Below are 16,142 nucleotides of genomic sequence, written 5' to 3'. Positions count from 1 at the left end.
GCAATGTGGAAAGCTAAGGGACTAACAAAGCCAACAGTGAGGAGCAGTGAAAATAATGTAATTTCTGAGTTGAGAGGCTATCAGCAGGAACAAAAAACAAATTCTACCTGAATGTCTAAATAACATGTATCTTTGTATACTGTGGTACGAGGTCCATATTTAAATGTGGATGCAATGTCAAGTTAACTTTGCTGCTTAACTGCTTCCCCAACTATATTCAAATCCAGTCTTCATATTCTGGTCACGCCCTTACTTGATATATTACCCTCTATTAATTAGTAACACAGAAAACAGAACATTGCAGTCACTAAGAGCTACTGAGTTCTGAAAATAGACTGCAGGGTTCAAATCCTGGCTCTTTCATTGCTAGCCATGTACCCTTAGAGGCAAGCTACCTAACTGCTCAGTGCTCATTCCTTCATCTGCACAACTTTGGTAATAATAAAATCTATCACCTAGGTTGATGTGAGAATTATATACTAATAAATATACTTAGATCAGTTTTGGGCCCATAGTAAGGTCTCAGAAAGCTATTATTACTATCACTATCTTCACACTAATCCTCATTAAAGTTCTTAAAGGGAAAATATGAAGGGACCTATCTAAAACACAAACAAGTAATACTTTAAGTCTTGAGTATTAACCAGTTTGGGGGTAGGCACTTAGACTAGTATTCAGGACACTTGTCTGCTGAGATGCCTGCTTCCCATATCACTGGGTTCAATTCCTAACTCTAGCCTCCTGCTGATAAAGACCTGGGAGGTGGCAATGATTGCTCAAGTTACGGGATTCCTGCCACTGCTGTAGGACATCTGGATGGTTTTCCCAGATGCAGCTTCACCCCAGTACTGGCCAACACAGGCATCTGGGGAGTGAATCAGTGGATGGGAGCTCACACATTCTCTTTGTGCTCACTCTGTTTCTGTCTCTGACCCTCAAACTTAATGATTCTCCAAGTAAATAGATTTCTCAATTCTAAGACTCCAGGAATTTACATGGGGATCCTTTAAAATTAGGAAAGCAGCATACAGTAGTAGAAATAGCACAGACATGGATTAGGAAGATTTTGCTCCAAGTTAACTGTGGACAAGTTACCTAAACCAAACTTCAAAGTGTTTATCTTAAGGAGATTTCTGCCTGTATCACGGGTTGTTGTGAGATCAAATGAGATAACGTAAGAAAAAACATGCATAAACTATTAAAGCACTATATGAATGGTCAAGGGCCATGCTTACTCATCTTTACATCACAGTACCTATCAAAATACATGGCAGAGGTTATAAGCTAAAAGAAAAGCCAGGGAGGGATTGGCAGGGGAAGGATCAGATGAAGATGGGGAAGGGTTTAAAAAAGTAAGAAATCCAACTGTCCATCAAATGATAAATCATTTTTAAAATGTAGTATATATAGTGGAATATTACTCAGCAACAGAAAGGAATGAAATCTTGATGCACTCTACAACATGGATAACCCTTGAAAGGTAAGATAAATTAAAGAAGCCAGACATAAAGACCTTTAGGTATGATTCCACTGATAGGAAATATCCAGAACTGGCACATCTACAGAAATGCTAAGTATTCTAGTGTTGCCTAGGACTGAGGAGAAGAGGAATTGGGGAGCAGCTGCTATTTGGTACTGGGTTTCATTTAGAAATGATGTTCTAAAAATTATTGCGATTATACAATTTTGTGAATACAACTAAAAACCACTGAACTGTATGTTTCAAATGAGCAAACTGCATAGTATGCAAACTGTTATCAAAACATTTTTTAAAATAAGAAAAGTTTAAGGAGAGAACTGTTAAAAGTATGAAACCACTGACTTTAGAACGCATTTCTTTTTAAATGGTGAGTTTTTTGATGTTTGGGTAGCTCTGACATGTGAGCAAGAATGAGAATGGAGGAGCCAGCTTTGTGACATAGTAGGTTAAGCCTCCACCTTCAGCACTGGCATCCCAATGGGTATCTGTTCCAGTCCCAGCTGCTCCACTTCTGATCCAGCTCCCTGCTAATGGTCTGAGAAAGCAGTGGAAGATGGCTCAACTGCTTGGGCCCCTGCACCCATGTGGAAGACCTGGAAGAAGCTCCTGGCTCCTGGCATCAGACTGACCCAGCTATGTAGGGAGTCAATCAGCAGATAGAAGATCTCTCCCTGTCTCTGTCTGTAACTCTGCCTCTCAAATAAATCAATAAATCTTTTTTAAAAATTAGAATGGAAAAACTGCATTAGGAGAAAATACCAAGAATTACAAAATCAGCCCATAATATCACTATAAATGCTGTGAAAACAAACAGCATTTGTTCATATTTTCCAAAATTCTAAGACTATAAACTACCTCTTTCTGGTCTAGTTCATCAGTCTTTTCATCATGATCCCTGTTCTCTGAACTTGAAGACTCCATTTGATATTGTCAACAACCATACCTTGTAGAAAATCTTCCTATCTCTGGATTCTGGGCACTAACGTACTTTCTGGTGCTTCTCAAAATGCTTTCTTTGCTTATTATCCTACTATGTGACCCAAAGTTCCAAACCTCAAAACTCTTTCCCCATTATACAACTTCCCTCCCAAGACACATCAACTCACATGGGCTTTACCACTATGCCCCTGCCAGTGCAAAATCTACATTTCACCCTTCTTAGTATTTGCTGTATATGACAATGACTTAATGCATAAGGTTAAGTAACTTGCCCCAAAGTCCCTTCATGATTATTAGACTTCATTACTTTTATTACGAAGACTCAATGAGTTAAAAAACATGTAAAGACCTTAGAATGATGCCTTACATATAGTAAGTACTCAATAAATGTTAGCTATTTATTTCCACAATTACTACTGTGTGTCAGATCCTTATTATCCTATTCCTGAAATTCTCCAAGTACATTCTAGTCAGTCTCCCCTCCCAACATACTCAGCTAACACGAAAACTTAAATTCTCACTCTTTAGGCTACTGTGGTACTCTACCAAACTAAATTCTCTGCCCAGAAAGATCCACCACCAACACCCTCTAACCAATCCTAAACTCATTTATGATTATTCTCCAATACAGATTTTCTGTGACAGTCAAGCTTCTTGAAGTCTGTTCTAAGCTGCCACATTCTCTGCCTTTGCACGTGCCCCTTCATTCTCCTGAAACACACCTCTTCCCCTTTGGAAAGTTCTGTCTTTTTCAACCGTCACTTACATCCCTGAGCCTGGTGGCATGGTTATCCCAACCAAAAGTGTTATGTTATTTGGTAATCATGAATAACATAAATGTTGCTTCTCCAAATGAACAAATAACGCCTGTTCTTTCAACGAAATTGAAGGTGAGACCCTTATTTTATTCCTTGTGTCTCTTCACACAAACTACTTCACACATGGATAGCACAGTATTTTGCAGAAGTACACAAATGCTGACTTACTAAAAAAAAAAAAAGCCTCAGAATGTATCAGAACATTCTCTATTTTCCACTGCCCCACCCATTCTCAGCATTATGCAAGCATATAAAATCTGTATTTGAGTATTTTTACTCTACATGAAAAGAAAAAACACTATATTAATGCCTACAGTGGATAAAAGGAAGAGAACATCAAAAATACAACGAAAGAGAAAGAACAATGTGAAACATAAATCAAATGAGAATGCTGGCCATTCTGGTATCTTAAAAATGACTTCAAAACAGTAAGATTTTTTTGCTTCACCCAAGTGAATGAAAAACACCTAACAAAGGCATGAGAAACTCCCCAGTGTCTTCAGCAGCACAAAACCAAGAACGAGATTCACCGCAATTTCAAGACACTAAACTGAGGGAAAAGATAAATCCCCAGATACATCTAACAACCTAAAAAATTCAATCACATCTACATACAACCTAACAGAAACAAGGAGAGGAGCTGCTGTTTTCCCAAAAATATTTGCTAAGGTCTAGAAGAAATAAAAAGCTTCTCTCCTTGCTTCTGTGGCCTGTTCCTCGGGAAGAGAGCAAAACACGGGAAGATGGAAACAACCTGGAAACCTTAACCTGGAAGAGACATTAAGGAAAGAAAAAAACTGCCCAAAACCGGTTACAGAGAAAACAGTGCATTGGTACTCAACAGAAACGGAGGGAAAGTAAAATCAAAGAGCTTCCAAGAAAGAAATAACTGCATGAAACTATACGGTGCTGCCTTGCAAGAGAGTTATGAATATCCCTAAAGCAGACAGGCGTTTTCACTGGGAAACAAAATAGAAGGAAAAAATAAAAACAAAGTCGACGTTAGGAGAAGACAAAAAAGGTATCCTCAATTTCTACCTCCCTGGCTCTAACCCAGGGAGTTAGAACGCAACTCGGAACAGCACAGACACGCACAACGCACTGGGACAGCACAGAAAAGCCTTCGCCAACCATGCACACCAAAAGCAGAAAAGAAAAACTATACAGCCCGGCGCATCCGTGGCCAGCGTTTATTCTGACTGTAGCAGAAAAAAGAACCCGAGGGCTAACGGGAGAGGAGAAAAGATGTCAGTGAAACTCAGCCCTGGTGTGTCCCCTTCTGGTCTCAGTTTCCAGCGCCCAACTCTCGATCCGTCCACGAAACCCAGAGCCGGCATCAGCACAGCGAACTGACCCTCACACCTTCCACGCCACCGAGAGGAAATGGCAGAGGAAAAACCATCCCGCGAACCTCCCTCCTCACCAGCTGCAAAAATGGAGGGGGAGGGGGGACACCCTACCACGTGGGCAGGATGCAACACACACAGGACAGCAACACGTCCGCATGGAACGGCTGCCTTTGCCCTCACGCCAGCAAAGGACACCGCGACAGGATGGGCAGGAGCGCAGGCCCCCGCACGGGCCTCCGCACCCCGCGGGGCACCGCCAGGCGCGAGGGGCTGCCCCGCCTTCGCGGCCGAGAAGCGCCCCCAAGCTTCAAGGGAAGAAGCCGCACCGCTGCCCGGGGTTCGAGGGCTGGCCGAGGCCAGGGTGCAGCTTCCAGGCGAAAGGGGACGCTCGCTGTCCCCGGCCCCGGCGCCCACGGGGATCCACGTCTGGTCCCCCTCCCCCGGGGCCCCAGCTGGGGGAGGGGCGGGAGGCGCGGAGCTGCCGCTTCCCGGCTGAGGGGCAGCAGCAGCTGAGGAGCAGCGCCGCGGGGGAGGGAGGGATCAGCCCTCGCCGCCCGCCAGGCCCCGGCCCAGGCCCCGGCCCCCCGCGCCGCCCGCCGCCCACCTCACGGCGCGGCCGCGAGCGAAAGCAGGGAGAGGACGTCTCTCCGAGGGCAGCCCCTGCCTCCGTCCCGGGAGATGCCCCAGCCCCGCCTCCTCGCCCCGTTGCCCCGGCACGGCCGCCTCGGCGGCGGGCACTCACCTCAGGCTGCGCAGGCCGGGACGGCCCGGCCGAGCCCCCGGCCGCTAAGTGCGTCTCCGCCCCCCCGGGAAAGGTCCCAACGGCGCCTGGTGCGAGCGGCCGAGGCCCCGAGCAGCGCCGAGAGTGGCGGCAGCAGCGGGAGCAGCCAACATCCGGGGCCGCGCACCCGGAACTACTTCCCGACCCGCTCCCTCTCCCGCCCCCGCCGCCGCCGCCGCGGCCGCCGCCGCCGTCACGGTCGCCCCCGCCTCCCGCGACGTCGCTGCGCCACCGGCCGGGCGTCGGCGGCGTCACGACTGGTACGCGTCACGACTGGTACGCGTCGCGGCCGCTTCGACTTGCGCGGGATTCCTCCGCTGGGACAAGTAGTGCCTCGGGGCTCCACGCAGCCAGCGTCCACTAGCGGCCGGCAGTGCCGATCGATTTGGGGTCGCTTCGCCTGTCTCAGTGACGTTTTGGAGGGAGGGCCGCGGAGGCTGCCCGGGAATCGAGGACCCTGCCTCCGGGTGCCAGGGGTCCCGGGCTCCCGGGGAATGGCGCCGCGTGACCTCCCGCTGTCCCGCCGACCTCCACACCACCTTAGCCTCTCCGGGAAACCGGACCCCTTTCCGAGTTTGCACACCGCGGATTCTGCGGTCGCCAACAAAGGCGCCTTGGGGCTTCAGGACACCCTTTCAGAACTCCACGAGGCCGGGGTTCTAGACCCATCATTGCCGAGCCGGGTCTGCCTTTGCTTCTCGAAACAAAGGCGTTGGAGCTGGGGAAAGGACCTCTGGTTCTCAGGCTGGGCGCGCAGGTTCTGAGCCTGCTGTCAACAGGTGGAGGGCTTAGAAGGGCGATTCAGACGACTGGTGGGCTTTGGAATTTACTGCTGCGTCCGTCTTCTTCACTCGTTCTTTCTCTAAACAACTAGCGGTGATAATATGCCCAGTAATTTCACACTTTATTGCATCACTGTCTTTTATTTGCCAGCGCCTCCTTGGCGTTAGCCTTGTATTCCCCTACCTACAGCACCAAGCACGTTTTTGAACTCAGTGGGAGCTCAATATTCGAATACTCAGATATTTGTTAGATGAGTACTAGGTTGGTTGGAAAAGGGAAGGCCTATATGAATTGGCCTGGGGACTTTTTTAATTATTATTTGCCTCGAAGGCATCAGATAAAGACCTCCAGTAGTTAAAGACCTGCGCACCCCATTCCTTCTACAAATATTGAACACCTACGATTGACCAAGCATTTCCAGGCACCAGGAATTCAGAGTAGTCACTCCTTTTCTAGATAGGACTAGCAAGATTCATTCACTCATTCATCCTCCAATAATTGCTAATCACTACTAAGGTTGCCAGACCCTACTTTAGTGCTCTAGAGGTGTGTGTGAACAGAGGAGAGGGAGGCACCAATACCCTTCCCTCTCAGGGTGTCACCCAGTATGAGAAAGATAATAAACATAATAAAACTATGTGGTATGTTAGAAGGTGCTGAGTGATGTGGGAAAATAGACCAGGATAAGGGGTATGAAGAAAACGGGGAAGAGGGGTTCTGCTTTTAAAGAGACCTGTCAGGGTGAACCCTGTTCGTAGGCAACTTGAATCAGAGCCTTGAAAGAGGAAAGGGAGTGTGATCCTTGGGAATTTGGGGAAAGGGTGTCCCGAGCAGAGGGAACAGCCAGTGGAAAAGCCTTTAGGCAAAAACATTCCTGGAAGTGTTGGAATTAGTGAGGAGGCCAGGACAGGGGGAGCAGAGTGAGAGAATGGGGAAATCAGCCTTGTAGATTGCTGTGAGCACTTGGCTGAAACAGAACCACTACAGGGCTTTAGGGCGTGACTTGTACATTCAAAAAGTTCCTACTAAGAGGAGACAGTGAGAGGAAGCCAAACGCTCCATTCCAGTGCAGGGTGATGGTTTGGACAAGGGCAGCAGTGAGTAGGACACTTTAAATACAGTCTCCATACTTTAGGAACTCATAATAGGAAGCAAGTAGCTTAGACAATTAACAATACACTGTGATGAGGCACAGAGATCCTGAAGGAGAGGCCAGCTCCTTGCCAGCTGTCCTGAGAGCAGAAGTTCCCAAAACACCATTGCCAAGGGAATGGGAAGTTCCTGATTTATTACTGGGCCATGGGGCATATCCTTGATAGCATGGCTAATGCTGGCAGCCTTCCCAGCCTTTCAGGTCTCAAAGTCCACCATCATCTAAGTGAGGCTATATGGAGAAGGTGCTAAGTAAGGAACAGTCTGGGTCAGGCAGAGGAGTGCCTGGGTTCAAGTCCCTGCTGCACTTCTGATTCCAGCTTCCTGCTGACGCATGCCCTGAGAGACAGCAGGTGATGGCTCAAGTACTTGGGTCCCTGCCACCCACTTGGGAACCTAGGTTGAGTCCCTGGCTCCTGACTCTGGCCTGGCCTAGTCCTAGCTATTTATAGAAGGCATTTGGGGAATGAACCAGTAAATGAAAGATTTCATTCTCTCTCTCTTTCTCTCTCTCTTTCTATGTATCTCCCCCTGTCTTCCTGCCTTTCAAATAAAAGTTAAAATAATTTTTAGAAGTATGTTTATAGAAAAGAAAAATTGGAGAAGCATTCCTCACATTAAAAAAAGTATGTACATAAATTGTACAAAATTATTTATGTACATAAAAATATGTATATAATAATTATACCATTAAGGAGAGATTTTGGGACCTTGTGAGGAGAAAAGCTTAAAGCTAAATTGGGAGAGAAGACCTGGGTTCAAGTCTAATATTCTGTAACTCCCTGTATGCATAGATCATGTTATTGAGTTTATCTTAGTCTATGTTTCCATACCTGTAAAAAGGAAGCAGTCATCATAGCTGCCTGGCAAGAGATTACCTACAGGCTTCTGAAAATCAAAGCCCGGAAGACAGTAGGAAGGCCCACATCAGCTCCTAGGAGAGTTGTTCACTGTCCCAGGAGTAGCTGGGAGGGAAGGCAGCAGAGCCCTGGAAGAGGAGATAGCATTTAATTCTGGGGACACATCCTTAACAGATGTGGATTGCTGAGAGCAATGAGGTAGAGGTTTTATTCTTTTGGGTTGTTTGTGATCTTTCCCCAGATTCATCTGCATTATAAATTCCCTAAAAGAGGGGCCGGCACTGTGGCTTAGCAGGTAAAGCCTCCACCTGCAGTGCCTGCATCCCATATGAGCACCAGTTTGAGTCCTGGCTGCCCCACTTCCCATCCAGCTCTGTGGTATGGCCTGGGAAAGCAGTTGGAAAATGGCCCAGGTCCTTGGGCCCCTGCACCCATGTGGGAGACCTGGAAGAAGCTCCTGGCTCCTGGCTTCAGATCAGCCCAGCTCCATCTGTTGAGGCCGTTTGGGGAATGAACCAGCAGATGAAAGACCTTTCTCTCTCTCTCTCTGCCTCTGCCTCTCTGTAACTCTGCCTTTCAAAAAATAAATAAATATCTAAAAGAGAGAGAAAGAGAGAGGAGCAAGCCCTTCCTTTCATTCCCAACCCTGGAAGAATCTTCTAGAATCCCTGAGTCTCTTTATATAATAATTGGTATTGCGTTAGGTGAGAAACAACAAGCACCACAAAGGCTACATATAGGCTATGGGAAGCTATCAGCACCACTAACTGCTATTTAATGACAACACTTGAGTGTTGTCACTGTGTGTACTTAAACAGCATACAATAGTCACTTAATAAGCACCAACTCTATATCAGCCATTGTGCTGAATACCAAGCAGTCAAAGAGAACAAATAAATAAATAAATAAATAGAAGCAGACATAAAAATTAATCCCAATGCTAGTTGGTAGAGATTTATGCATGTGCCATGGAAACAGAAGAAGCTAGACTTAACTATCAGATTGGAATGGAGTTGGGGGCACAGCCATGAGGGCCAAAGAAAGTGTTACCCTTGGCCAGCGCCGCGGCTCACTAGGCTAATCCTCCGCCTTGCGCAGGATTCTGTCCCGGTTGCCCCTCTTCCGGGCCAGCTCTCTGCTGTGGCCAGGGAGTGCAGTGGAGGATGGCCCAAGTCCTTGGGCCCTGCACCCCATGGGAGACCAGGAGAAGCACCTGGCTCCTGGCTTCGGATCAGCGTAGTGCGCCGGCCGCAGCATGCTGGCCGCGGTGGCCATTGGAGGGTGAACCAATGGCAAGGGAGGACCTTTCTCTCTGTCTCTCTCTCTCACTGTCCACTCTGCCTGTCAAAAAAAAAAAAAAGTATTACCCTTAAAAAGTAAGGGTGAGGCTGTGTCTTAACAGGTTGAAAGACGGCGAGTTTGCCTTGTAGAAACAGGAGCAAGGCTAGGGGTAGAGAAAGGAAATTTAGAGCAGAGGAGCAAAGTCAAAGAGGTTGTGGATACAAGAAAAGTAGAGGCCGTGGAGATTATGGCCTTATAAATGTTCATGAAATGTTCATGAAATATTAGTGGCTGCTGGGCAGGGTTGTAGCATCCCATCTCAGAGTGCCGGGATTTCAGTCCCACCTCCACTTCCTGTGGCAGCTGATGAGTTGATGATGGCCCAAGTATTTGGGATCCTGCCATGCATGTGGTAGACTTGGATGGAAGCTCTCGACTTCAGCCTGGCTAGTTGCAGGCTTTTGGGGAGCAAACCAATGGGAACTTATCTCTCTCTCTCTCTCTCTCTCTCTCTCTCTCTCTCTCCCCTCTCCTCCCCTCCTTTCCTCTCCTCTCCTCTCTTCTCCTCTCCTCTCTGCCTTTCAAATAAATAAATAAATCTTGAAAAAATGAATAATTGTGACTGTTGGGAGTAACTAACTCTTGTGCTAGACTATGTCACTCCTCTGGGATCTCAGAGTTACCTTCCCATTATAGCAGTGAGGCAAAATGTGATCCTTCTCAGAAGAAGACAACTATTCAACCATTCTGAGTAGAAAGGGGTAGCTTAGAATATTTTCCACATTGGAAGGTAACAACCTAAAATTTTTGTCCTAGTCTGGCAATAAATATGCACTAATACACTAATATTATCGACTTCCCCCCACTCCCAACCCATGCATGTTCCTTGTAACTACCTGGCCCAAACCTTGGCTTACCTCCACTCTCAGAATGAACTGAGCTAATTAAAAGCATAATGAAAGACACAAAGGCACCAAGACAGCTGAGCAAACATTAACAAATGTGTAGATTAAATAAAGTATTTACATTATGTGTAAGCAGTGGTGCAGATGAAACCTGAGTGGCGCTAGGAAGAGTGAGTCAGAGGACGTTCAAATAGAGTGGGATCAAGGGAAAGCTCTCTACCAGTTAGCTAGAAGTGTCTTTTGGAATGAGAGAATGAAAGGAACCCAGTTAGCAGGAAAGAGCAGCTAAAGTATGCAGCCCAAAGGAGCTTGAAACTCTGGCTGCAGACTTGATTTTTTTTTTATTCTTTAAAAGTTATTTTTTATTTATTTAAGCAGAGTTACAGAGAGGCAGAGAGAGAGAGAGATATCTTCTATCAGCTGGTTCACTCCCCAAATGACCTCAATGGCCGGAGCTGGGCCAATCTGAAGCCAGGAGCCAGGAGCTTCTTCCAAGTCTCCCATGTGGGTGCAGGGGCCCAAGGTCTTGGACCATCTTCCACTGCTTTCGCAGGCCATAGCAGAGAGCTGGATGGGAAGTGGAGCAGCCAGGACTCAAACCGGCTCCCATATGGGATGCCGGCACTGCAGGCAGCAGCTTTATCCGCTACACCACAGCACCAGCCCCAGACTTGATTTCCAAGTTGCAAAGTTATTGGCATATTTCATGCCTAATGAGCTATATAAGAATCATCAAGAAGGGGCCAGCATCGTTGTGCAGTGGGTTAAGCCACCACCCATCCCATATGGCCTCCAGTTGGAGTCCCAGCCGCTCCGTTTCCAGTCCAGCTCCCTGTTAATGTACCTGGAAAAGCAGTGGAAGATGGCCCAACTACTTGGACCCCTACCACTTACATGGAAGACATGGATGAAGTTCCAGCTCCTGGCTTCAGCCTGACGTACACCCAACCATTGCAGCCATCTGGGGAGTGAAGCAGCAGATGGAAGATTCTCTCTCTCTCTCTCTCTCTCTCTCTCTCTCTCTCTCTGTGTCTCCCTTTCTGACTGTAACTCTACCTTTCAAGTCAATCAATCAATCTTTTAAAAAACTTGTTTTCATACAAATAAAAACAGAAATTAAAAATCTGCTTGTTCACTCCCCAAATGCCCACAATAGCCAGAATTGAAAAAGGCTGAAGTTGCCAGCCAGGAACCCATCTTGGGTCTCCCATGTGGGTGGAGGGGACTCGATTAGTTGAGCCATCCCTGCTGCCTCCCACAGTCTGCCTTCGCAAAAAGCTGGAGTCAGGAACTAGAGCCAAGTATCCAACCCAGGCACTCTGATATGGATTGCGGTGTCTTAACCACAAGGCTACAGATCCACCCTTCATATGCATTTCATTTTTTAAATATTTATTTATTTATTTGAAAGAGTTACACAGAGAGAGAAAGAAAGGCAGAGAGAGAGAGAGAGGTCTTCCATCCGACGGTTCATTCCACAAATGGCCACAACAGCCATAGCTGCACAGATCCAAAGCCAGGAGCCAGGAGCTTCCTCCAGGTCTTCCCCTGGGCCCAAGGACTTGGGCCATCTTCCACTGCCTTCCCAGGCCATGGCAGAGAGCTGGATTGGAAGTGGAGCAGTTGAGACTTGAACCGGCACCCATAGGATGCCAGCAGTGCAGGTGGCAGCTTTACCTGCCACAGCACTGGCCCCTCATGTACATTTTAAAGAAGAGAAAACAGAGGCTCAGTACTTCGGAGTCCTGGAGTCAGAATTTAAACTGAGAATGTCTGATTCTAGCCCCCTTTTGCTCACATTCAAATCAAAACTGTCTGATTCTAAGCCCTCAGTTAGCCCCTGCAAAAATCCCCTAAAGCAGCAGGGATCTGTTACCCTGATATGAGAACTGTAATCCCCTGCGGTGCTAGCTGTGGCCAGAGGGTGTATCTGCATTCAAATACGAGAGAGAGAGAGAGAGAGAGAGAGAGAGAGAGAGAGAGAGAGAGAGATGCTGTGGCAGACTATATTATTGTTCCCAAACATTTACAGTGCCTCTTGAGATTGAATTGTCCTTCCCCGCTGAGAACAGGCCTGGCTGTGAGACTTGCATTAGCTAATGAAATCTGAGTGGTAGTTTGAGCCACTTCCTGGTGGAAGCTTTCAGGCAGCTGCTACCCCACGTTTCCTATTCCCTGCCGCCCTGAGGACTTTTGGGATTGAGACTCAACCTCCACCTCTGTCCCAGAATGAAGACAACATGGAAAATCAGCACTGAACTGGGAAGGACGTAGCCTAAGTGAGAGATGCAACCTTTACTGATGGGGCCCCTGAGATCTGGCTGGGAGTTGCTCCCACAGCTGACGCTTCCTGAACCCCTCTCTTTGATGATCCACATTCTGGTGTCCTCCCCAGGAAATGTTGTGGGGAGTATGAACAGATGAAAGGGAAGGAATAATTAGTGCAGTAGAGCAAAAGGCTGTAAAGACAGGATTTGAGCCTCTGTCTTGTTCAGTGGCTCAGACAAGTCTCCGTTAGGTAGGTGCCAAGGACCAGGTCATGGCCCAGGATCTGGGGAGGTTACAAAGAGAGTTAAGAAACAATCTCTGTTCTTGACACAAGGACTACACTCATGCATTTCTTTAAATCTAGCATCCCTCACCATAACTGACACCCATGAGGCGCTCAAAAATGTTAAAAGAGTGTCAAACTAATGCTATGAAATGACCTAGAACTGAAACTCGAGTCTTTTAACATCTGTGTGATTTGCATTACCTACTTAGATGAAGGTATTACCATTAGTTTACTTTTATATAATGCTTTACAATTTACATGCACCTCATTTATTTGGAATGGCACATAAAGCCATTCCGGAATATCAGAATCTCCAGAGTCAGGAAGCATAGTGGGCAGTCGGCCGGCGCCGCAGCTCACTAGGCTAATCCTCTGCCTGCGGCACCAGCACCCCAGGTTCTAGTCCCGGTCGGGGTGCCGGATTCTGTCCCAGCTGCTCCTCTTCCAGTCCAGCTCTCTGCTGTGACCCGGGAAGGCAGTGGAGGATGGCCCAAGTGCTTGGGCCCTGCACCCGCATGGGAGACCAAGAGGAAGCACCTGGCTCCTGGCTTCGGATGGCCGTAGCGGCCACTTGGGGAGTGAACCAACGGAAAAAGGAAGACCCTTCTCTCTGTCTCTCTCTCTCTCTCTCACTGTCTAACTCCGCCTGTCAAAAAAATAAATAAATAAAAAACATAGTAGGCAGTCAATAAAAATACACAAACCTTCCTGAGGGAATCACAGGGAGTGGGAAACATTGAAGAGCCCAGAGGACTTGGCAACAGGCAGTCTAGCTTGAAGTGCACAGTGAGTCAAGTTTTTAAGGGAACCAGATTAAGAGAGCAGATAGGGGAAGACTCAACTCAAACAAATGTTAAGTGCAGAGCCCTAAGGCTTAACACTTTCCAGGAGTCTCCAAAAACTACAGGGCAGTCACTGAAAACCCTTCCCTGGAATACCCTTGAGGACAGAGGTCTGGAAACTAACGGGGGCTGCCCAGCTCTGTGGGTCAGTCCTTCAAAACCAGCAAGAGACAGCCTCTTGTCACTGCTGCTCATTTGAAAAGGCAAGAAACTACAGACAGAACATGCATCTAATTCTGGAGTATAAATGTTGGGCGTAGTTAGAATATTTAAAGAACTGAAGCAAAGCAGAGAAATTAAGAACTATCCAGTGAATTAAGGTTAACCCTAATAGTCAAACTGTATAATCCATGCAAAAATATTCCTTACTTTTTGGTCAGGAGACTTACACTGGGATTTCTTTTGGTAAAAAATAACGGAAATCCTTGCCACTAAAGTATTTAAGATGAGTTGACATGATGTCTTGGGTTTACTTTTAAATATCCCAGAAAAAAGAGTGTGTAAGAGATTGATGAAATGAGACTGGTAAAATGCTGATGTCTATAGAAGTGCAAAGGATGAACAATGGCTTCTGCCATAAAGTGAGAAAAGGAAGTAGTATTGTATTTTAATAAATTCCCGTAAAGATCCCAGAAGTTGGAGAGTGTCTTTCCCATTATACAGGCAAATGAAACTGAGGTCACATTGCAGGTGAATTGCCATGTAGATAGGAGCCCCATTCCTATGATTCTGAAATCCTTCCTTTTGCTAACACCCCACACAGGCTGTCTAAATAAGTATTCCTGGAGCACGTGTTCTGTATAGCAGTTAAGAGCCCACATTCCATATCGGAAGGCCTGGGTTTGAGTCCTGGCTCTACTCCTGATTCCAGCTTCCTGCTAACATGCACCCTGGGAGGCAGCAGGTAATGGCCCAAGTAGGTGGGCCCCACCACCCACAGGGGAGACCTCAATTAAGTTCCTGGCTCCTGGCTTCAGCTTTGGCTCAGCTCTGGCTGTTTGTGGGCATTTGGGGCCTGAACCAGCAGGAGAGAGCTCTCTCTCTCTCTCTCTCTCTCTCTCTCTCCTCTCTCTGTGTGTATGTCTCATATAAAATAAATATTCTGATACTTGAGTGGAAACATTTTTATTCCCATGTCTCTCACCTTTCTTTAAAAGTTCTCATTTCTACCTTTTGGCAACTATTTTGAATGTTTTCTGACTCATGACATTGTTTTCATTTAATTTCATTTCATCTGAATTCTTGATCCACTTATGTCTTGCTCCCACTATTCAGCATGGTAGAATGTATGTGAGATGTTTCCTTTTGCAATGATTTTCAAAGCAAAAGATGCCAAGCAGTGTATATGCACAATAAATACAAAGTTTCTATACAGTATTTCCCTTTTAACCATTTAGTGGGTAATGACCTATTATGCTTACTCTTCTCACTCAATCTTTTTTTCCCTGCCATGTAAAGTATGACAACACATTTTTCGTTTTGTGGGAGTTTCCTTGCTACTATTAAATGTATTGCCCTCATGTCTATAAATTGCCTCTGTATTTTATGTGTTTTCTAAAATGAAACTTGCTTGAAATGCTAGTGACATGACTATGCATCTGTTCAGTAAATGTTAAATGCTAACTAGATTATACACTGTGCTATGGGACTAGGAGTACAAATATAAGAGCAGTAGCTAGGGGGCAGTATGGCATAATAATAATTAAAAGTATGGGCTTCCCTTGCCTAGGGTTAAATCCCAACCCTGCCTCTCACTAGCTCAATGACTTTAGTTGGGCAAATTACTTCATCTCCTTGAGGCTCAGTTTCCTCATCTGTGAACTGTTATCAGTTCCTACTACACAGGTATGTTGTTAATTATTTGAAACCATGACCATAGCGAGTGCTTAACATGGTGCATAGCATGTAAAATGTGTTGTGAATGTTGGCTCTTCCAATTCTCCTTACAGATCATGTAGGAAAGAGAGTGGGAGAAGGAATTTGATCTGACCGGGTCCAGTGTTTCAAGGAAGAGTTTGTAGATACAGAGACACTTGAGCTCATCTTTGAAAATCAGTTCAAGATTGCTGAGGCAAGGTGAGCAGAGGGTGATTCCAAGCATAGAGGCCTGGCTCCATTCTTCAAGGCAGGGCCTATTTGAAGGGCTCTTCCATCTCCTGAGCTCCCTAGGGGTTGGCAACGGAGTGGGGAATCACAATAAACCAGTATGGCAACTCTATCACAGTTCAACAGCTCCCTCTGTCCATTCCTAATTATTTCATTCCCCTATTAGTGTTGATGGCAAACACATATTCCCCTCCCCAAAAATATTCTTGTTCACAAAACTCACTCTTTTTTTTTTTTTTTTTTTTTTGACAGGCAGAGTGGACAGTGAGAGAGAGAGACAGAGAGAAAGGTC

At 46.3% G+C, this 16,142-nt stretch overlaps 1 protein-coding gene across 8 annotated transcripts in view; it reads right to left on the bottom strand.

The window, feature by feature from the left end:
* FOXJ3 (forkhead box J3) overlaps nt 1-5,574 on the bottom strand; it is a 157,249-nt gene extending 151,675 nt beyond the window's left edge. For 2 of the 8 annotated variants that reach the window (XM_070078646.2, XM_070078650.2), the window contains exon 1: nt 5,191-5,331. The gene's annotated coding sequence lies outside the window, so the exon portion shown is untranslated. Of the gene's footprint in view, nt 1-5,190 lie in introns of all 8 variants that reach the window. The other 6 variants (XM_070078649.2, XM_051856634.3, XM_089300860.1 and 3 more) reach the window with 6 other exon arrangements.
* Between the last annotated feature and the right edge of the window lie 10,568 nt (nt 5,575-16,142).

The sequence above is a fragment of the Oryctolagus cuniculus genome, chromosome 7 (genome assembly GCF_051225735.1).
Source record: "Oryctolagus cuniculus isolate XC-2025 breed Fujian yellow rabbit chromosome 7, ASM5122573v1, whole genome shotgun sequence".
In the NCBI taxonomy this organism is placed as follows: domain Eukaryota; kingdom Metazoa; phylum Chordata; class Mammalia; order Lagomorpha; family Leporidae; genus Oryctolagus; species Oryctolagus cuniculus.
The sequence above is the reverse complement of the archived record's forward strand: the minus strand, read 5'-3'. Positions and strand labels throughout refer to the sequence as shown.